The 24,720-nt window shown below is 44.6% G+C and overlaps 1 protein-coding gene across 1 annotated transcript in view; it reads right to left on the bottom strand.

Annotated features, from left to right (window-relative positions):
• The window catches only part of LOC141091560 (uncharacterized), a 34,141-nt gene extending 16,037 nt beyond the window's left edge, over nucleotides 1–18,104 (bottom strand). Inside the window, exon 1 of the mRNA XM_073577226.1 lies at nucleotides 17,991–18,104. The gene's annotated coding sequence lies outside the window, so the exon portion shown is untranslated. The remainder of the gene's footprint in view (nucleotides 1–17,990) is intronic.
• Between the last annotated feature and the right edge of the window lie 6,616 nt (nucleotides 18,105–24,720).

The following is a 24,720-nucleotide window of genomic DNA, read 5'->3' as shown; positions in this document are numbered from 1 at the left end:
AAAAAGAAAAAATGCCAGCTTACCCGGTTGGTTCAAAAGATAAGCTGCTATACTGTATAGGCTCTCAGCAACGGATAAATGGCAGGAGCTCTTGCCAACAATAATTGCAAAAAGGAGCTAAATCCAGCGAGCCAAGTTTGAAGTACATAAAAAATCTTTCTCTTTATTTCAAACGTAGATTAAAAATATTTATCCATAGCAGCATATTATAGATATAGGCAGAAATAGGAAAAATTACTGCTGTAAAGCGCACGGCAAGACACGTTTATGGCAATGATAAAGGTCTAGCCGAAACGCGTCTTGCCGTGCGCTTTACAGCAGTAATTTTTCCTATTTCTGCCTATATCTATAATATGCTGCTATGGATAAATATTTTTAATCTACGTTTGAAATAAAGAAAAAGATTTTTTATGTACTTCAAACTTGGCTCGCTGGATTTATCTCCTTTTAGCCAATATAAAGCTGACAACAGTCAGCTGCAGCCCACAGCTTTACCTGCGATGGTTATCAAAAATAGAGGGAAATCTACGCCATTTGTTTTTATTATATAGTAGCTGAAGAGCCCGGTGTTGCCCAGGCATAGTAACTAACTGTGGTTAGTTATAACAAATTATAATTATCCTCCATCCCATAGTCCCATGCCCATATACCAATCATACATATCCTCCATCCCATAGTCCCGTGCCCATATACCCATCACACATCCTCCATCCCATAGTCCCGTGCCCTTATACCCATCATACATATCCTCCATCCCATAGTCCTGTGCCCATATACCCATCATACATATCCTCCATCCCATAGTCCCGTGCCCATATACCCATCACACATCCTCCATCCCATAGTCCAGTGCCCATATACCATCAAACATTTCCTCCATCCCATATTCCCATGCCCATATACCCATCACACATCCTCCATCCCATAGTCCAGTGCCCATATACCTATCACACATATCCACCATCCCATAGTCCCGTGCCCATATACCCATCACACATCCTCCATCCCATAGTCCAGTGCCCATATACCCATCACACATATCCACCATCCCATAGTCAGCTGGGAGTAATTTATGTCAATGGTTTATGATTTGGTAATCACCAGATTTTGTGAGCTTCAAGGACCCTCCCACAGTTACTTATGACTTGTGTTTTGAAACTGTTAAACTGTAAAGCGCTGCGGAATATGTTGGCGCTATATAAATAAAGATTATTATTATTCTGTGTTTTATAATTGTATGTTGTTTAACCCCTTTGACACCTAGCCTGTTTTCACCTTTCTGACCACACCAATTTTTACAATTCTGACCACTAATGAGGTAATAACTCTGGAACGCTTCAACAGATCCTGCTGATTCTGAGAATGTTTTCTCGTGACATATTGTACTTTATTATAGTAGTAAAATTTATTTTATATGACTTGCGTTTAATTGTTAAATAAACGGAAATTTAGTGAAAATTTCGCAATTTTTAAACTTTTAATTTTTATGACCTTAAATCAGAGCGTCATATCGCACAAAATAGTTAATAAATAACATTTCCCATGTCTACTTTACCGCACCATAATTTTGGAAACATTTTTTTTTTTTTGTTAGGAAGTTATAAGGGTTAAAAGTTGACCCACGATTTCTCATTTTTACAACAAAATTTGCAAAACCATTTTTTTTTTATGGACCACCTCACATTTGAAGTGACTTTGAGAGGCCTATATGATAGAAAATACCCAAAAGTGACACCATTCTAAAAACTGCACCCCTCAAGGTGCTCAAAACCACATTCCAGAAGTTTATTAACACTTTAGGTGCTTCACAAGAATTTTTAGATTGTGGAAGAAAAAATAAACATTTATTTTTCTTTCACAAAAAATTTCCTTTAGACCTAATTTATTTTTCTTTCACAAGGGTAACAAGAGAAAATGGACTATACATTTTGTTGTGCAATTCCTCCTGAGCATGCCTGTAAAATTTGCTGGCATAATTAGCAGTCGCCATGTCGCATTTGGAGAGCCCCTGATGTGCCTAAACAGTGGAAACTCCCTACAAGTGACCCCATTTTGGAAACTAGACCCCTTAGGGAACTTATCTAGATGTGTGGTGAGCACCTTGAACCCCCAAGTGCTTCACAGAAGTTTATAACGTTAAGCCGTGGAAAAAAAATTATTACATTTTTCCGAAATAAATCTTTTTTAGCTGCAAATTTTGCATTTTCATAAGGGTAACATGATAAATTGCTCCATACAATTTGTTGTGCAATTTCTCCAGAGTACACCGATACTCCATATGTGGGAGAATACTACTGTTTGGGCGCACGGTGGAGCTCGGAAGGGAAGGAGCGCCATTTGACTTTTTTAATGTAAAATTTACTGGAATAATTAGTGGATGCCATGCAGCGTTTGGAGAGCCCCTGATGTGCCTAAACAGTGGAAACAGCCCTCAGGTGACCACATTTTGGTAATTATAACCCTTTGGGAATTTATCTGCAGATGTAGTGACGATTTTGACTCCATGGGTGTTTTCCATAACCAGGTAGCAGTGGATGTTGCTGAGTGAAAATTGCAAACTGCTTTTGTAGTGACCAGTACATTGTAGTGACCAGTACATTGCAGACACCAGTATGTTATGCCCAACCCGTGCTTCTGGAGGCATGCACCTGTAAATTAGGCAGGCTCTCATCACTACAGAAATGTCAAACATGTGGGCGCAAAATGTGGTTTAGGCACACTGGGGTTCAGAAGGAGGGGGGCATTTGAATTTAAGAGCACAGAATTTGCTGAATTTCTTTTGGGGAGCGTGAAGCCATTTAGCTTTTTCAGAGCCTTTATGCTACCAGTAAGGTGGAAGCCCCTATATTTCCGTTAACAGATGTCAGACCTGAGTGGGGACTTGCTTTTTTTGTGGATTGAGTTGAAGATTTTATTGGGAACATTTTACGTAACGTTAGGGATCACATTTATCCGTCGCTCTATGCTGAGCACTTTGGGTTTCCATCTAAGGGCTCAAACTCACTTGCGAGAGACTCGCACGAGACTCTCACATGAAAATCTGGCACTGCCGCCGGCACTGGGACTGGAGCATGCGGCTACATGTATTTCTATGCAGCCGCATGCTTGTGTCCGAGTGCCGGTGGCAGTCTCAGGTTTTCACGTGAGAGACTTGTGCGAGAATCGTGCGAGTCTCTCGCAAGTGAGTATGAGCCCTTAATCTCTGAGTGACGTGACAGATGAAACTCCCGCGGGATCCATTCACTATAATGAGGCAGCAGATTTACTCTGGACTCAGTCTGGCCTCTGTTCAGCGGTGTCCTTTTCAGAAGTGCACAAAACTGTGGATGACGGCACTTTTATGCAATCCTAAAAAGATGGGAACCTCCGGATCACAGGTCCTAAGTAGCCCACAGTGCCTCCATCTGCCCCATTATTGGGAATCTTCCACTGGGAAATCTGTCTGAATCACGTATGAAATGAAATGAAAAAAAAAATGAAAAATAAAAAAACAGCATGTGAAGAATTGGTTTTATTTATTTTTTACGCCGTTCCTCTTGCGGTATAAGTGATTAGATGACTTTATTCTTTGGGTCAGTACGATTACAGCGGTATCACAGTTATATCTTTTTTGTGTTTTGGCGCTTTTACATAATAAAAACTATTTTATTGAAAAAATTATTAATTTTGCATCACTTTATTCTGAGAGCTATAACTTTTATTTTTCTGCTGAGCGAGCTGTATGGTGGCTTGTTTTTTGCAGAACAAGATGATGTTTTCAGTGGTACCATTTTTATTTACATCCATCTTTTTGATTACGCTTTATTGCACTTTTTGTTCCGCGGTATGATGATAAAGCATTGTTTTTTACTTCTTTTTTAATTTTTATGTTTTCACTGAAGGGGTTAACTAGTGGGATAATATTATCGAGCAGATCGTTACGGAATCGGCGATACCAAATATTTGTACTTTTATTGTTTTTATTTCAATAAATAAATGTATTTATTGGAAACATTTTTTTTAACTTTACCACAACATATCAGACTCTCACCTACCATCGAAACCTTCAAAAAGAGCCTGAAGACCGACCTCTTCCGACAAGCCTATAACCTGCAGTAACCACCGATCGACCAAACCGCTGCACGACCAGCTCTACCCTCGCCTACTGTATCCTCACCCATCCCTTGTAGATTGTGAGCCCTCGCGGGCAGGGTCCTCTCTCCTCCTGTACCAGTTATGACTTGTATTGTTTAAGATTATTGTACTTGTTTTTATGTATACCCCTCCTCACATGTAAAGCGCCATGGAATAAATGGCGCTATAACAATAAATAATAATAATAATAATAACTTATTTAGGAATTTTAAAAAAAAATATTTTCATACATTCTAACTTTTTTTTTTTAACTTTTTTTACCTTGTCCCAGTATGGGACATCACTATATAACGTCAGATTGGTGATCTGACACTTAGCACTGCTGAGTATCAGATCAGCAATCTGACATGCCACCTCCCTGCAGGACCCGGAAGGACCCTGTGTCCATCTTGGTGCTGGGGTCTCCATGGAAACCATCAGGCCAACGTGATCGTATCGCGATGTCTTAATGGACGTGTGCAGGGAGCCCCCTCCCTGCGCGATATGCTTCTCTATGCCGCTGTCACTACTGACAGTGGCATCAGAGGGGTTAAATACCTGCGATCAATCATGGGCATTACTGCGGGGTGTCAGCTGTCACATACAGTGGACACCTGCACCCAATCGCCGAAGCGCTCAGCGTGCGATCGGTGCGCCGTACTAATATTACTGTGTGCAGAAAGATGCCAGAGTCTGTCTGGATCCCAGAAACTCCCTCAGCTCTTATGCTCACACTGATTACCAGCAGACAGGTCACAGGTGAGGACGTTACCTTCAGCAGCCAGTCACACCCATCTGTGCCAGCAGGCCAAAATCACCAGGGTGTGGGAACTTCTGATCAGGGTCATTTGGATGTTTTGGATTGTCATTAGGATTTAAAAAGAGAAAACACAGTAGTCTGACAAGAAATGGCTTCACCCAACCACTGACCACGAGTGGAGAGAAAGTTTTGGTGTTAGCATAACTGTACATGGCAGTGCCGAGCATTGTAGACAGTATTACTGAGAACCAGACACGGTATTACTGAGCGCTGTATACGGTATTACTGAGAACCATGCACGGCATTACTGAGCGCTGTATACGGTATTACTGAGAACCATACACGGCATTACTGAGCGCTGTATACGGTATTACTGAGAACCAGACACGGTATTACTGAGCGCTGTATACGGTATTACTGAGAACCAGACACGGTATTACTGAGCGCTGTATACGGTATTACTGAGAACCAGACACGGTATTACTGAGCGCTGTATACGGTATTACTGAGAACCATGCACGGCATTACTGAGCGCTGTATACGGTATTACTGAGAACCAGACACGGTATTACTGAGCGCTGTATACGGTATTACTGAGAACCATGCACGGCATTACTGAGCGCTGTATACGGTATTACTGAGAACCAGACACGGTATTACTGAGCGCTGTATACGGTATTACTGAGAACCATACACGGTATTACTGAGCGCTGTATACGGTATTACTGAGAACCATAGACGGTATTACTGAGCGCTGTATACGGTATTACTGAGAACCATACACGGTATTACTGAGCGCTGTATACGGTATTACTGAGAACCATACACGGTATTACTGAGCGCTGTATACGGTATTACTGAGAACCATACACGGTATTACTGAGCGCTGTATACGGTATTACTGAGAACCATACACGGTATTACTGAGCGCTGTATACGCTATTACTGAGCGCTGTATACGGTATTACTGAGAACCATACACAGTATTACTGAGCGCTGTATACGGTATTACTGAGAACCACACACGGTATTACTGAGCGCTCTATACGGTATTACTGAGAAACAGACACGGTATTACTGAGCGCTGTATACGGTATTACTGAGAAACAGACACGGTATTACTGAGCGCTGTATACGGTATTACTGAGAACCATACACGGTGTTACTGAGCGCTGTATACGGTATTACTGAGAACCATACACGGTATTACTGAGCGCTGTATACGGTATTACTGAGAACCATACACGGTATTACTGAGCGCTGTATACGGTATTACTGAGAACCATACACGGTATTACTGAGCGCTGTATACGGTATTACTGAGAACCATACACTGTATTACTGAGCGCTGTATACGGTATTACTGAGAACCATACACGGTATTACTGAGCGCTGTATACGGTATTACTGAGAACCATACACGGTATTACTGAGCGCTGTATACGCTATTACTGAGCGCTGTATACGGTATTACTGAGAACCATACACGGTATTACTGAGCGCTGTATACGGTATTACTGAGAACCACACACGGTATTACTGAGCGCTGTATACGGTATTACTGAGAAACAGACACGGTATTACTGAGCGCTGTATACGGTATTACTGAGAACCATGCACGGTATTACTGAACGCTGTATACGGTATTACTGAGAACCATACACGGTATTACTGAACGCTGTATATGGTATTACTGAGAACCATACACGGTATTACTGAGCGCTGTATATGGTATTACTGAGAACCATGCACGGTATTACTGAGCGCTGTATACGGTATTACTGAGAACCATACACGGTATTACTGAGCGCTGTATACGGTATTACTGAGCACTGTATACGGTATTACTGAGAACCATGCACGGTATTACTGAGCGCTGTATACGGTATTACTGAGAACCATGCACGGTATTACTGAGCGCTGTATACGGTATTACTGAGAACCATACACGGTATTACTGAACGCTGTATACGGTATTACTGAGAACCATACACGGTATTACTGAGCGCTGTATACGGTATTACTGAGAACCATGCACGGTATTACTGAGCGCTGTATACGGTATTACTGAGAACCATACACGGTATTACTGAGCGCTGTATACGGTATTACTGAGCGCTGTATACGGTATTACTGAGAACCATGCACGGTGTTACTGAGCGCTGTATACGGTATTACTGAGAACCACACACGGTATTACTGAGCGCTGTACACGGTATTACTGAGAACCATACACAGTATTACTGAGCGCTGTATACGGTATTACTGAGAACCATACACGGTATTACTGAGCGCTGTATACGGTATTACTGAGAACCACACACGGTATTACTGAGCACTGTATACGGTATTACTGAGAACCATACACGTATTACTGAGCGCTGTATACGGTATTACTGAGAACCACACACGGTATTACTGAGCGCTGTATACGGTATTACTGAGAACCATGCACGGTATTACTGAGCGCTGTATACGGTATTACTGAGAAACATACACGGTATTACTGAGCGCTGTATACGGTATTACTGAGAACCACACACGGTATTACTGAGCGCTGTATACGGTATTACTGAGAACCATACACGTATTACTGAGCGCTGTATACGGTATTACTGAGAACCACACATGGTATTACTGAGCGCTGTATACGGTATTACTGAGAAACACACGGTATTACTGAGCGCTGTATACGGTATTACTGAGAAACACACGGTATTACTGAGCGCTGTATACGGTATTACTGAGAACCAGACACGGTATTACTGAGCGCTGTATACGGTATTACTGAGAACCGTACACGGTATTACTGAGCGCTGTATACGGTATTACTGAGAACCACACACGGTATTACTGAGCGCTGTATACGGTATTACTGAGAACCATACATGGTATTACTGAGCGCTGTATACGGTATTACTGAGAACCATACACGGTATTACTGAGCGCTGTATACGGTATTACTGAGAACCACACACGGTATTACTGAGCACTGTATACGGTATTACTGAGAACCATACATGGTATTACTGAGCGCTCTATACGGTATTACTGAGAACCATACACGGTATTACTGAGCGCTGTATACGTTATTACTGAGAACCACACACGGTATTACTGAGCACTGTATACGGTATTACTGAGAACCATACATGGTATTACTGAGCGCTGTATACGGTATCACTGAGAACCATACACGGTATTAGGCCGGTTTCACATTTGCGGTTGAGTCCGCAGCGTTTGATGCACATATGGGTCGCCCCCGTCCCAGGGCTGTGGGGTACTTGGTGCCGGGCTGGTGTCAGGGGGATGTGCTGCGGTGGCGGTGACCCGGTCCGTGGCCCTGGGCGCCCAATGAAATGGTGGATTTATGGTATAGTTTATATGGATAGTTCGTGACGCCACCTGTGGTGTTCAGCAAGGGTGGTGTTAAGCTGACGCTGCATGCAGATCCTCTGGGACTGGTGGTGTGTGCAGCTAAGATGGCGTAGCTCCCCACAGGTGGAGCTGTAGTCCCAGGGCAGTGTAGGGGCAGCAATGGAGGAGAGGCGCAGATGGTGTAGGTGCTGGTACCCCAAATGTAGCGGTGCGGGAATAACTGGAGGACACCAGAGTATGCGGTTCCAAAGCTTTACTCACAGTCTGCAGTTCACACCACTGCCTGCCTCCGTACTGTGTTCTCCGGGTCAGGGCTCCAGCCAACCTCCAGGCGAGAAAGGATTCTCCCCACCAACACTCCGCCAACACATACCTTCCTGAATATCTCCTCTATGCGCCTTTAAGTGTGAAGTACCCCAGTACCGTGGTTCCCTGGAGTGTCTCTTGTCTCGGGTTCCTAAGACCCTTAGTTGTATGACAGACAGCGGTAGCCTGATCAGGGATCTCTATCTCCAGAGTCACGGCTCACTATTAAGGTGCTGTTGTGTCCCAAGTCTATGATGGGAGTAAGGCGTTAGCGGCTCACTACTCCACCGGTGTCTGTTGGATATGAAAGTTCCAATCAACCTCGGGGACCGGGCCCCGACCTTTGCGATCTGGACTGGAAGGGTTCTCTAGCTTTCTTCAACCTGCTTCCCACCGTCCTTCTATTCTCCTTCGTTCTGATCTGTTCTATCTCTCTTATGGAATCTGTAGTCTCCCGTCTGCGTCTCTTTCTTTCTCTTCCTTCCCGTGCCAGCTGGCTCAGGTCACTGAGGCAGCTGCAGCACTCCTTCCTCCATCCCTTCTCCCAGGGATTCTCACTCCTCACCTGAACAGCTGCAGAGTCCGTGCTGACAAGAACTCAGATGAGCGGAGAAGTGCAGCTCCGCCTCCACCCACCTTAAAGCCACATGGTCTGCCTAAGGAACAATATGGAACTGTGAGTGTAATCTCTTTGTTTTCTCCACTTTTATTTTATACCTGTACTGTACATATTTTATGTCTCAATTTTATAGCAACTTTTATCTGTAATCACTGTCCTCTTTCGGAAAATAAATGAAATTATTTAGATCTGTCTCCATGCTCTAAGAATCGAACTATACGCCTTTGATAGATAATCGCTACTAATTCAAGGGGTTTGCCACGGACCCTCTTAATTTAACACTGTGAATTAAGTAACCGTGACTGGTGGCAGCGCGTTGTGTACGGCTATAGAGGCTTGCTGGCAGTCTAGAAGGGTCTTATATTGCTGCGTAAGGGTCTGCGGCCACAGCATTGATAATTCCCTTACTGCAGAAGCCTAATTGCTGGTTCACAACAGGCAGCCCGTCCGGCGACTAATTATCCTAGGTGCAGTTCCCTGACTGACCTGAGGGTAAGGGGGGCGCCGGAGAGCTGCGAGTTCCAAAGTGGAACTGAGAAAGTGGGATATACATAAATCCCCGCAGTACTTGGAAGATTGATAGCAGTGGTGGGGCATCCAAATTAAACTCCCCCTGCGGCAAATTGTAGAGCGAGATTAGCTTGCTGGATATTTTTGTCACATGGTGCCGGTGGTGGGATAACTAAGATAAGCCCCAACGGTGCCTGTGATAGCAGTGTGCCGGCATTGTGTCACGTCCCTCCGTCCGCTGATACACCCGTGTCAGTGGTGGGATTGTGACATAGTGGTGACACAGGGTCCGCTGTCCGTCGCGTTTTGGTGGCAGCGGGACCCCCGTTAGTGTCGCCCGTAAGTAGACGAACGGCCGTGGGCTGTTCGTCACATATTGACGAACAATATGACTGTCCTCCCACTGACTCACTTCAGACAGACCTGAAATCCTACACCTTCCCTCTCTTTTATATCTAACTACACCCGCCTCCCCAGCACCTCTCGTGTTACGAAGCCAGGGACCACAAAAGGCACCCTATGACTTTTCCAACATAAAGCATGGATGGGTCCCTGCTGAACTATCCTGTGTGTGGGGTGCAGGAGTTGGAATGTGGAAGGGAGTTTCCACCTTACCTGGATGGTGGGGCACTACACCTTAGGAGAAGGTGCAGTACCTCTGTGGCGACTGAAGCCTCAGGGGCGCCACACATACATCCGCATGCGTCCGTATCCTTAACATGGGATACACGCCGGGACATGCATTTGTAAGCGTTTGTATGCGTTCGGGTGCATGTGCGTAAGGTTGCGTCGTTTCGCGGTATGTGGCGGGGCGCGGCGAACGCATCGGGTTGCATTTTTTGCGGCGTCAAATATCCGCAGTCATCCGCATGGGGCGTGGCTTGTGTAAATTCAAAATTCGCATTTGCCTATCGTCCACATCCACGTGCATGCGTTTTTTGCATGTGTTTGCGGCTGTGGGCGAAATGCTGCCGACTCAACCACAAATGTGAACCTAGCCTTACTGAGCACTGCACACGGTATTACTGAGCACTGCACACGGTATTATTGAGCACTTCACACGGTATTATTGAGCACTGCACACGGTATTATTGAGCACTGCACACGGTATTATTGAGCACTGCACACGGTATTATTGAGCACTGCACACGGTATTATTGAGCACTGCACACGGTATTACTGAGCACTGCACACGGTATTATTGAGCACTGCACACGGTATTACTTTGCGCAGTATACGGTATTACTAAGCACTGGATGGCGGCGCTCAGCTCCTCTGTGATCCATTGTTGCGCTCATGACTGTGATTACATCTGATTTATAATTGTTACTACCAGGAAATATAGAAAATCTTCTCTTCCTCCTTCATATAAGAGTCTACAAGACCACAAGCCAGCAGATTTCTCGCTCGATGTCCCTCCTATCCCCTCTCTCCCACTAGACGAGACCCTAAACCCAACTACCGCCATGTAATCCTGGCGTCCCGCCGCTTGTGTCACACGAGGATCCTGAGCTTCTTCCCCATTTCTATCTCTTGTCCCCGGCCCCCGAGCGCTGCTCCGCAGTGGACAGGATGTGCTGCGGCCCACAACCTCCACATCCTGTCTCCTCTTCATGTGAGGCCGCCGTGTCCTCATCTACATGTACCACAATGTGTGACAGAGAGTCAGCGATGGAGGAACAGATCACCGGGGTAATTCTCACCAATAGCGGTAGGAACGGGGCGAGAAGAAGAAGTGACGGATCCGTGGATGTGACGGGCGCGGAGATCATCTGATGGGAGTGCGCACATTTCCATCATCTCTGTACTAACAAACAGCAGAACAAAGGTTCCAGGTCGTTTTTGCTGCAAAGTGAATATCAGGAAAACAAAACCCAAAAAACAATGGCGACTTTGCTATTTCCTCGCACTTTCCCCAAATATAGAACATTTTCCCATTTTTCTGTTCATTATTTGGTAAAGTGAATTTTTTCAATTAAAACTACAATTCGTCTCGTAGTAAACGAGCCTCATACCGTGATGTGGATGGAAAACAAAAAATATGGGGACAACGAGGGGGAAAAAAAACTAAGGGAAAAAACAAAACTGATCGGGTTCTCAAAGGGTTAAAAGAAAAAATAAATCGAGATTTCTATAATAAATTGTCATCCGGCCACAATAGTGGAATTAGCAACAAGCGATGTTTTATCACCAGTTTCCCAGCGAAGCCCAGAATGTTATTTAGGCTCTGTGCCCACGTTAGCATTTTAAGGGTACGTGCACACGCTGAGGATTGGTCTGCGGATTCATCCGCGCGAATTTTGCAAAATCCGCAGGTCTTTGGTTTATTTGCGGATTATCTTGCTGTTTGGCCCTTCCGGTTTATCACCTCTACAATGGAGGAGATAGGAAACTGCTGCGGAATCCGCAGAAAGAATTGACATGTCAATTCTTTCTGCGGTTTAGAAACCGCAGAAAATTCCGCAGCGTCTCCACAGCAGTTTCCATTTCCCATAGGGAATAAAGGTACTGTACACCGCAGCAGAATCCGCAGCGTGTGCACACAGCCTAAACCTGACACAAAACTGGACTCCTTCCCAGAAAACGCGCATTTTTGATGCGTTTTTTTCCGCGCGTCTTCTGCACCATAGGAAATAGTTAAAAACATGGACTTTGCCACAAAATTAATGAGCATGCTGCGTTTTTAACCGCTAAGCGTTTCCTAAGCAGGAAAAAACGCATCCATTGGCACAAAAAGGCCAAAATGCATTAAAATCAATGGGAAGCTTATTTTAAGCATTTTTAAAGCGGTTTCACCACGAAAAACGCTCCAAAAACGCTAACGTGGGCACACAGCCTTACGATTAATGGAAGTCGATCACGGAGCTGCGGACCCCAAAATCCAAAAATCTCATCACTGAAAAATAAAACTGAGGGCCGGTGACAGAAAACATTGTCTGAATGTGGCCCCTATATCTGACATATACCAGGACCCTGCACCCCATACCCCCAATATTAACCCCTGCCGCACCTGCTCCCTGTCTCACCTGTGTGTAGGACCCCCGGAGACATCAGGCTGAGGGGCAGCTCGTCTCCTCTCTGCTGCACTCGCTCTGTCTGCTAGTAACAGGACGTGGAGCTGCGGTTACAGAAAACCGCATGAATCATCTCTGCTGTCAGTACATCAGCAGGGTCTAGTGACTGCACCGTGACCGCAGAGACGAGGAGCAGACACAGGGGGCGCTGCACTGAGGGTGGGCTGCAGAGAGCAGAGAACTGCTGTGGAACTACAAGTCCCAGCACAGAACCATTCATGATCTCCTGGACTCTGGTTTCTGGTGGTATATTTCCCCTACAGCAGCTGCTCCAGGGGTCTTATACAGAGCAGGGGTCTCGACGTTTTTTACCTTGAGAGACGCTTTCTGCTCTGAGGGACGGTCACGACCCACAATCTGTGCGAAGAAATCATAGAACCGGTCCAATAACAGATAACCGGTCACCGAAGGTCGTTATAGGGTCACTCGGGTTATTCCAGATTAATGTGGGTCAGAGGATGAGTTACTCGTCCTATTACTCTTCTTGTCACTAAAGCGACCACCCGGTCCGGGACTTGTGAAATTCAGGCTTTCCACATTCATCAACCTACTCGAGGATAATTCTTGAACAATACCTTCCAGACTTAAATCGCACCTCCAGGGAAGAGAAATCCCTGTCTAGAAGAGAATACCTACTGAGAGCAACTGTCGTGAAAAAGGCCGATTTGGCCGAAACGCGTTGACATTCAAAAGTTGCTCTTATGTTTTGAACTTTAATAAAGGAAATCTTGTTTGCATTCATAAAGGAGTGCGCAATTTATATTTATCCTAAATGTTTTACAGTCCGACAGCAAAGAAAAGAAAGGGGACATCTCACCCTCAGATTGAACATACGGGATTAATTGTGGCTGGGAAAGGGAGAAACTGATGATAACTGAGGAAGAGAGAAACTAATTACAACAGGGGAAATGAGAGGGAGATCTGACAATTCCATTTCAATTGAAGTAAGAAACGTAACCTGGAAATTACAGCAGGGAGATTTCCAACATTGGCGATATCTTCACTCCTGACGATAACAGGCATTCGATATCATATATTTTATTGGGACTTTACCTTCCTTAGATAGGAAACAGCTGGTCGCTATTGATTTGGAGCGGATTGGCATGACTCACATTTATGAAAACAGGCATATTCTTCCCCTATTAGTCCTGACATTTAAAATGTGTGTCCCATCAATATCTGATCAATACTAACCCCAATATTCATAACTGTACCTTGGAGACACAAAGCCTGGGGAGGTTCTCTCATTATAGATCCCTCTTCAATACACAAACCATAGACTATGTCTGTTTTCCACAATATATATCCTGTTTCGACCATTTGTTCACCGCAGGTACTCCCAGCCTCAAAGGGGTTTTAATTACGGTAGTTTTGTCACTTCTTCGCTATACATAGTTTCCTCTCTTCCCGGATGTTAAACATGTGGTTCTGTTACCAAACGCGGTTTAGATTGTCAGCTCTATCTGGAGATTTTATGCTAGCGAGGAGAGGGAAAGGCCTTTGTGGATTTCAATTTTTCTTCGACAGGCTGCGTCCTCATTCTTCGGGGAATGAGGAACATCGGCTGGGGATTGTTGCTTTTCTCCTTTAAGTGGGTCACCAATCCTGGGCCTTTTATCTTCCAGCTGACTTAAAGTCCTTCCAGTTGGTAGTTGACTTTTTTTGAGGCTCTGGGCTATATCTCTGATGATCCTGATTGGGTCTCCCTCATTGAGTCTAAGTTATGTAAGCTTCAGCAAAGGGGATCAGCAGCATAGGAGTTCTGTTTGGAATACCAGAGGTGGGCCACCAACAATTGGTAGAATGTTCTGCCCCTTAGAAGCCATTTTTATCAGGTACCCTGAGTCCTTAGAGGCCGCTATGGCCTTTGCTATCCGGATAGACAGATGCCTCAGGGATAGACCTATAATGGCCCCTTCACCAGTAGTTCTCCCTAGGGTTGATAGCCCTCCCATGTGTCCAGATAAACTTATAGTTGGCTGTAAACACTGCTACATTTTCTAAACGGAACACTCCCCTTCACAAGATCTGCGCCATTCCTATGACAACAGGTCTAGTAACTTTCTTTTGCTTAATATTTCATTTCTATGTGACTGTATATAATGTATTGCTTTGTCCCCTTTGTACCATCTCTTGTATATTTTTAAAATCACTGTTTAATTGTTGGATTAAATATAAAAAATGTAATAGCTTTGTTCCTCTTGTTCTATAAACCGCACCCCTGAAACCTCATGAGGCTCAACGTTACCAGTAATGAACATCCAATTAGCCTGTAATAGTTAATTGGTGGCAGCCAGTTTTTCTCTGGTTAGAGAGCTTGGTAGTGACAGAATATATATATATATACAGTGGGGAAAAAAAGTATTTGGTCAGTCAGCAATAGTGCAAGTTCCACCACTTAAAAAGATGAGAGGCGTCTGTAATTTACATCATAGGTAGACCTCAACTATGGTAGACAAACTGATAAAAAAAAATCCAGAAAATCACATTGTCTGTTTTTTTTTCATTTTATTTGCATATTATGGTGGAAAATAAGTATTTGGTCAGAAACAAGCAATCAAGATTTCTGGCTCTCACAGACCTGTAACTTCTTCTTTAAGAGTCTCCTCTTTCCTCCACTCATTACCTGTAGTAATGGCACCTGTTTAAACTTATCAGTATAAAAAGACACCTGTGCACACCCTCAAACAGTCTGACTCCAAACTCCACTATGGTGAAGACCAAAGAGCTGTCAAAGGACACCAGAAACAAAATTGTAGCCCTGCACCAGGCTGGGAAGACTGAATCTGCAATAGCCAACCAGCTTGGAGTGAAGAAATCAACTGTGGGAGCAATAATTAGAAAATGGAAGACATACAAGACCACTGATAATCTCCCTCGATCTGGTGCTCCACGCAAAATCCCACCCCGTGGGGTCAGAATGATCACAAGAACGGTGAGCAAAAATCCCATAACCACGCGGGGGGACCTAGTGAATGAACTGCAGAGAGCTGGGACCAATGTAACAAGGCCTACCATAAGTAACACACTACGCCACCATGGACTCAGATCCTGCAGTGCCAGACGTGTCCCACTGCTTAAGCCTGTACATGTCCGGGCCCGTCTGAAGTTTGCTAGAGAGCATTTGGATGATCCAGAGGAGTTTTGGGAGAATGTCCTATGGTCTGATGAAACCAAACTGGAACTGTTTGGTAGAAACACAACTTGTCGTGTTTGGAGGAAAAAGAATACTGAGTTGCATCCATCAAACACCATACCTACTGTAAAGCATGGTGGTGGAAACATCATGCTTTGGGGCTGTTTCTCTGCAAAGGGGCCAGGACGACTGATCCGGGTACATGAAAGAATGAATGGGGCCATGTATCGTGAGATTTTGAGTGCAAACCTCCTTCCATCAGCAAGGGCATTGAAGATGAAACGTGGCTGGGTTTTTCAACATGACAATGATCCAAAGCACACCGCCAGGGCAACGAAGGAGTGGCTTCGTAAGAAGCATTTCAAGGTCCTGGAGTGGCCTAGCCAGTCTCCAGATCTCAACCCTATAGAAAACCTTTGGAGGGAGTTGAAAGTCCGTGTTGCCAAGCGAAAAGCCAAAAACATCACTGCTCTAGAGGAGATCTGCATGGAGGAATGGGCCAACATACCAACAACAGTGTGTGGCAACCTTGTGAAGACTTACAGAAAACGTTTGACCTCTGTCATTGCCAACAAAGGATATATCACAAAGTATTGAGATGAAATTTTGTTTCTGACCAAATACTTATTTTCCACCATAATATGCAAATAAAATGAAAAAAAAAACAGACAATGTGATTTTCTGGATTTTTTTTTCTCAGTTTGTCTCCCATAGTTGAGGTCTACCTATGATGTAAATTACAGACGCCTCTCATCTTTTTAAGTGGTGGAACTTGCACTATTGCTGACTGACTAAATACTTTTTTTCCCCACTGTATATATATATATATATATATATATATATATAAAGCTCAAGTGTGTGTATGTATGTATGTATGTCCGGGATTGGCATCCGCACCGTCGCAGCTACAGCCACAAAATTTGGCACAGTCACACGTCTGGACCCTGAGAGCGTCATAGGCTATGTTGTGAGGTGAAATTTTAACCCTGCGCGTTCCAATTCACCAAACAATTTTGCCCCTATCTACATAATGGGGAAAAAGTGTGTGTGCATCAAGCCCCGCCCTTCATTATGATGTCACAATGGTTGCCATGGCGACGCTGATTCATCATAGGTTGCAATGGTGACGATTATGTCATAACGGTTGCCATGGTGATGATGATGTCATAATGGGTACATGGGCACGGGACTATGGGATGGAGGATGTGTGATGAGTATATGGGCACTGGACTATGGGATGGATGATATGTAAGACGGGTTTTTGCGGATGGCAGACAGCAGCTTTCCTATCCTGTCCTATGTAGTTAGCTTGGGCCCCATCATTTGCTCAACCTATCTTTCTATCTGTGTTGGTGTTTTCATCTTGCTTCACCATCATTATATGTTGGGGGCTGCCTATTGCTTTGGGGTCTGCTCTGGGGCAGTTTAGTTTCTCCCCTTTCTGTCTTTAGGCTATATAGTTCTCCGGCTGTGATCGAGGGGTCTAGGGCACCGTAGGAACCCCCCACGGCTACTGCTAGTTGTTGTGGATAGGTTCAGGGGTCTGCAATCCGATAGCTGCCAACCTCTCTGGTTTTTCTGGACTTAGCTGGTATTTTGTTTTTTCCTCCTTCGGTGACTCATCATAACAGATATGTATGACGGGTATATGGGCCCGAGACTATGGGATGGAGGATATGTATGATGGTTATATGGGCATGGGACTGTGAGATGAAGGATGTGTGATGGGTATATGGGCGCTCGACTATGGGATGGCGAATATGTATGATGGGTATATGGGCATGGGACTATGGGATGGAGGATATGCATGATGGGTATATGGGCATGGGACTATGGGATGGAGGATGTTTTATGGGTATATGGGCACTCGACTATGGGATGGAGGATATGTATGATGGGTATATGGGCACAGGCCTATGGGATCGTGGATATGTATGATGGGTATATGGGCACGGGACTATGGGATGGAGGATAATTATAATTTGGTATATCTAACCACAGTTAGTTACTATGCCCGGGCAGCGCCGGGCTTTTCAGCTAGTATATATATATATATATATATATATATACACTACTGTAATGTTATAGACTGACCTTTTTAGGAATAGTGATATTGTAACCACTAGAGGCAGCATCAGCAGGTAGTCGGGAATAGCCAGAGGTCGTTTGAAGGAGCAGCAGGTGGAGGGAAGCTTGACTAGAGGCTGGTAGTTCAATAATCAAGCAAAGAAAGAAGAGCAAGGCCAGGTTTAAATAGGGTGTGCAATCAGGATGAGCCAATCAGGAACTCAGGGTGGTGACCAACAGGAACTCGGGGTGGAGAACATCAGCAACAACATAGGTACAAGTATTTGGATTAGCACAGAGTTGTCCAGAGAGCTGAATAGCTCAGAGGGAAGGGCTGTTGTCAGGTGCACAGGAGCTGCAGGGTTCGAATCCTGACAGTACTCCCCCCCCTTCCAGGATGGCCTCTGCACATCTCAGGTGCTGGCTTCTCTGGATGTCTAAGACTGTTGTAAACCTGGGTGCTTGGATGTTGCCCTCCGGCTCCCCTGATTTATCTTCTAGTCCGTAACCCCTGCATTGTACCAAATATTGTTGTCTCCCTCTAAATTTTCTAGAGTCAAGAATTTCATCCACGATATACTCGTCTTCACCATGTACTTTATCTGGTGGAGGTGTTGGCTGACTTCTTCCTAGAAATGGGTTCTCACTCAGGGCTGGTTTTAGGCAAAGTGGGGCCCTAGGCACCCCACAGTCATCCATATAATATAATGTGCCCTATAGTCCTCCATATCTAGTCTGATTGCCGTATGTGGAGTCGGGAAGGGATTTTTTCCCCCAATGTAGAGCTTAGTGTTTGCCGCATGGTGTTTTTTTTTGCCTTCCTCTGGATCAACATGTTAGGCTATGGATTGAACTAGATGGACTTAAAGTCTTCCTTCAACCTTAAAAACTATGTTACCATATTATACCCTGATGTTAGTGTGGTTTGCCGCACAATTGGTGGTCTTGTATTTATTTCTATGTAGCTACATAGTGGACACAAGAATGATTTTCTCTTGTAGACCCAAGGTGCTCCTGTCCGATGCTGGTCATTTATATCTTTAGCTTTTACAGACAGTAATTCTCTGTCATTTCATGCTTGTTTTCTAACAAATAAAACAATCTTACATAGATGGATGGTAGTAAGAAATATGTCAATGAGATACACAAACACTGCATCGATTCTGTAAGTTAATGTACATGTATTTACCTAATAGTTAAATAAAAAAAGGTAAAAAATCATTCTGGGATCCCTCTTATATTTCTTAACCAGCCGAGGGAAATCTGACAGTTGGGGGCTTATTATTATAGTCTGTGAAGGGGGTAAAACTTATGGAGCTTCTCAGGATATTAATATCAGCTCACATCTGTATGCATTTACTGGTTATTAAAAATAGGGGGGAAGCCCGCGTCATTTTTTGGGGGGTAACTCCTTTTTAATAACCAGTAAAGTCTACGCAGACCGCTGTGAGCGGATATTAATAGCCTGGGAAGCTCCATGTTTATTACCCTCTTCCCAGGCTATAAATATCAGCCCCCAAATGTTGGCTTTCCCTCAGCTGGTTAAGAAAAATAAGGAAATCCCACGCCATTTTTTTCTTTTATTTATTAGCTAAATACATGAACAGGAAGTTACACAATAACTGCATTGATAATATATCTCGCTGACATCTATTTTATCTATATCTGTTCTATTCTGACGGTTCACACTGTAAATTTACTGTACTCCGGTGATCAAATGTCGGGTTTCCTATGAAATGGATATGTAAAAATTGCATGGCACATGCATGGTTTGAGTGCCATGCAATTTTTTTTTCCGCCCCCATTAACTTTCATTGTCGATTCTCGGAGGAAGGAGGGGAGAATGATTTCTTGGCTCCTATGAAATTTTGAGGCTACTTTCAGAAGACACGCTGGGTCTGGTCTCAAAATAACTATCTTTGCAGATCTGTGTAAGCGGGTGGTTGATAGATAAAGCCTGTAAATCACTGACCCTGTTGGCCGAGGTTAGGGCCACTGATATCACTGTTTTTAGTGTAACGAATCAAAGAGAGATCTTGTTAATGCTTCCAGAACCAGGTTTAAATCCCAAGGCGGCATCTTTGGGGCCAGAATTCGTCTTGATCTATCACACGCCTTAATTAACCCTTATCCACCTATCTGCCGCTAGGTTGTAACTATATAGTGCTTGTCAAGCAGATACCTGCACCTTAAGGGTGCTAGTGGCTAGGCCCATCTCCATACCCCTTTTAAGAAACTCTAATTTGGCTTTTATCGGGACTTTTTCCACCACGGACCGTCCTGAACTAGAGAATAATTTAGCCCATGTTCTCCCATATATCCTCATCCATGAGAACCATGGCCTCTTGGGCCAAAATGAAGTGATGAGAATCCATATAGAAATGCAGAGAAAATGAGGGTGCACTCACCGGTCCATAAAAATCAAACGTTTATTTCAATCCGATAAAACATGCACAGCAGGACGGTGGAAAGTGGAGTGCGAGGATGACGGACGTTTTGCGCAATTGCGCTTCTACGAGTCACACGGGTGGTAGGAAATGACGAGGGTTCAAATACTGACGGCAACATATGCTCCTCCCCCTCCCCCCCTTTCTTAAAAGAAGTTTATGGAGATCACCTCCCTGCTGCTGTAAGACTACTTTTTCCAGTCCTGCAAAGGTTAATGTCCACGGATTACTATCATGAAAATCCCTAATAGGATGTGAAACGCATGTTCATGGTGTTGGATCGGTTCAGGTGTTCCACAAATTCGTGAAAAACATCCTGAGGACCATCCCACACCATGGAGATATCGTCCACATAACTAATAAAGTCTTAGTTACTCACCGGTTAACGGTATTTTTCGGAGTCCATGACAGCACCACCTGAGAGAGGGGATCCGCCCTTCAGGAACAGGAAACTTACAGATACAAAAGGGCGGCACCTCTCCCACGCATCAGTTGGATTACAGAGCACAAGAGGACTTCCAAGGTTAATGCATGATTTATGTACAGTATTATTATCGTAATATTTATCACTAGAGTTGAGCGACTTTTGCTTTTTTAGGGTCGAGTTTCGTTTCATGAAACCCGACTTTTCCAAAAGTCGGGTCGAGCAAAATCGGCCGACTATAGGGAAAAGTCGGGGGTCCGACCGAAACACGAAACCCAATGTAAGTCAATGGAGAATTAAAGTCGGCAGTGAGAGGAGGACAGGAAACTCACCAACAGTGCCCATTTGAATGCCAAAAGCATAAATTCTTATTACTTAAGCTTGTCAACCTTAATTTACTTCACAATACTAGTTACGCACTGAAAAATGGGGGTTATTTGGCTAAAGTTGTGGGGGGGTAGGGCTGGCTCCAGGTTTTCATGTGCCCTGGGTGAAAGAGCGCCCCTTTAACACTTACCACAACTCATGATGCTCCGATACGGCAGAGAAATAGCGGTTTAGTACAATGAAAAATACTTCACTTTTTACATCTCATGACAAGGCCCATCTATTTCTCCATACAGAATCATTGGTCCCATATAATGTTTGAAACAGTATATGATGAGCTCCACATAATGCTACAGTATATGTTGGTCCCCATGGATGAAGCTCCACTGTCTTATGGGTCCAAATAATGCTCCAAACATAATGGGCCCCATTTCTAATGCTCTAGTGTATAATGGGCCCTGTAAATGCTGCTCCAGTGTCTGATGTCCACCTTTGGAATGTTCCAGTGTACGATGGGCCCCATCTATCATTCTCCAGAGTATAGTGCTCCCCAAAAATTGCTGTCCCAACATTGAAAACAATGAAATAAGTCTCCTCGCTAGGGAATCCCTGTACTAGTCTGGACACCTCGTCGTCCCCATCTTCCATCTCACTGCACAGTATTTCAACCTTGCAAGTGCTGTGATCCTGAGCAACAGGGGGGGCCCACTCGTTGGCGACGGCACTGGCACAGGGCCCCTGATAGTATGGTGGTGTGTCTGACGGCGGGTGGGCCGAACCTGCACTTTCATCTGCAGCTTCCTCTTTGTCACTGTGTAAGATGGAACTGTAAATGGGAAGGGTAACCTGAGTTTCATCAGGGTCAGATTCAGGCCGCGTAGCGTGCGAGGGGAATGTAGTGGTCTGGGTCAATGTACCAGCAGATTCATCGAGCAGTGGCTGGGCATCAGTGCACTTGTGTCGCCCCCAGGAGTACGGTCGCCACAGTGGCATTACCTTCCTCCTAGGGAGTGTGATGTCATGCTTGGGAGCAACGAAGGATCTCTCTAGCAGGTTAACTGATTGGGCTGCGTTATTCCCACGAGTCATGACCCTCCAAACAGCGTTCATGAAGGCAAAGTGTTTGTTTTACGTGGGCAGTATGGTTGCAAAGCTGAACCTTAAAGGAATGTCCAGAAGGGCACCACCAGGAGTGGAGCCTACGGCGTAATTTGACTCAACACGGGCAACCTCAACCATCCAGCAACAAAAAAGATGCACACATTGCAAGCTTAATTCCGTTAACGAACGAGACTCCGTCATGCCCCACGGTCCGAGTCTGGCTTACTAGAGGGACACGCGAGGCTCTGGCACGTGAGATTGGCCAATAACTGGTGTGTCATGCCCTTACATGTCCGTGGCTGCATGTGCGCTACACTGAAAAGGCCAGCGTTTGTCGCTTACAGGTGCAGATAACCCGCTGAACAACGTTAGTGATGGGGATCTGGGATTACAATTATTACCCGCGAACGATGATTTCCCAGTAAGTGCAGGTCAACCGCAGTTCCGGAATTAGGCCTAACCGTCATTCCTGAAAAATGAAAAACTTACGTGTGCAAACCACAGGTGCTGTAGCTTGCTTAACAGCTCGCCAGCCGTTCTCAGGCCCCCAGTATGGATTACACGTGATTGCACAAAGGTGAGAAAGGGTACCGTATCCCCGGATAACATGTAAGGATAGCATAGTGTACACATTCAAAATATATGTCTATAGATCAGGAGGCAGGCTCAGACGGTGTCAGGCCCAGTATGGATTACACGTGATTGCACAAAGGTGAGAAAGGATATCGTATCACCGGATAACATGTATGGATAGCATAGTGTACACATTCAAAATATATGTCTATAGATCAGGAGGCAGGCTCAGACGGTGTCAGGCCCAGTATGGATAACACGTGATTGCACAAAGGTGAGAAAGGATATCGTATCACCGGATAACATGTATGGATAGCATAGTGTACACATTCAAAATATATGTCTATAGATCAGGAGGCAGGCTCAGACGGTGTCAGGCCCAGTATGGATAACACGTGATTGCACAAAGGTGAGAAAGGGTACCGTATCCCCGGATAACATGTATGGATAGCATAGTGTACACATTAAAAATATATGTCTATAGATCAGGAGACAGGCTCAAACGGTGTGAGGCCCAGTATGGATTACACGTGATTGCACAAAGGTGAGAAAGGGTACCGTATCCCCGGATAACATGTATGGATAGCATAGTGTACACATTCAAAATATATGTCTATAGATCAGGAGGCAGGCTCAGACGGTGTCAGGCCCAGTATGGATAACACGTGATTGCACAAAGGTGAGAAAGGGTACCGTATCCCCGGATAACATGTATGGATAGCATAGTGTACACATTCAAAATATATGTCTATAGATCAGGAGGCAGGCTCACACGGTGTCAGGCCCAGTATGGATTACACGTGATTGCACAAAGGTGAGAAAGGGTACCGTATCCCCGGATAACATGTATGAATAGCATAGTGTACACATTCAAAATATATGTCTATAGATCAGGAGACAGGCTCAGACGGTGTCAGGCCCAGTATGGATTGCACGTGATTGCACAAAGGTGAGAAAGGGTACCGTATCCCCGGATAACATGTATGGATAGCATAGTGTACACATTAAAAATATATGTCTATAGATCAGGAGGCAGGCTCACACGGTGTCAGGCCCAGTATGGATTACACGTGATTGCACAAAGGTGAGAAAGGGTACCGTATCCCCGGATAACATGTATGGATAGCATAGTGTACACATTCAAAATATATGTCTATAGATCAGGAGGCAGGCTCACACGGTGTCAGGCCCAGTATGGATTACACGTGATTGCACAAAGGTGAGAAACGGTACCGTATCCCCGGATAACATGTATGAATAGCATAGCGTACACATTCAAAATATATGTCTATAGATCAGGAGACAGGCTCAGATGGTGTCAGGCCCAGTATGGATAACACGTGATTGCACAAAGGTGAGAAAGGGTACCGTATCCCCGGATAACATGTATGGATAGCATAGTGTACACATTCAAAATATATGTCTATAGATCAGGAGGCAGACTCAAACGGTGTCAGGCCCAGTATGGATTACACGTGATTGCACAAAGGTGAGAAAGGGTACCGTATCCCTGGAAAACATGTATGGATAGCGTACACATTCAAAATATATGTCTATAGATCAGGAGGCAGGCTCAGACGGTGTCAGGCACAGTATGGATTACACGTGATTGCAAAAAGGTGAGAAAGGGTACCGTATCCCCGGATAACATGTATGAATAGCATAGTGTACACATTAAAAATATATGTCTATAGATCAGGAGGCAGGCTCAGACGGTGTCAGGCCCAGTATGGATAACACGTGATTGCACAAAGGTGAGAAAGGGTACCGTATCCCCGGATAACATGTATGGATAGCATAGTGTACACATTCAAAATATATGTCTATAGATCAGGAGGCAGGCTCACACGGTGTCAGGCCCAGTATGGATTGCACGTGATTGCAC

Source organism: Dendrobates tinctorius, unplaced genomic scaffold (genome assembly GCF_039654945.1).
Source record: "Dendrobates tinctorius isolate UK_male_01 unplaced genomic scaffold, ASM3965494v1 ptg000054l, whole genome shotgun sequence".
Lineage (NCBI taxonomy): Eukaryota > Metazoa > Chordata > Amphibia > Anura > Dendrobatidae > Dendrobates > Dendrobates tinctorius.
This window is presented reverse-complemented; position numbering and strand designations above follow the sequence as displayed.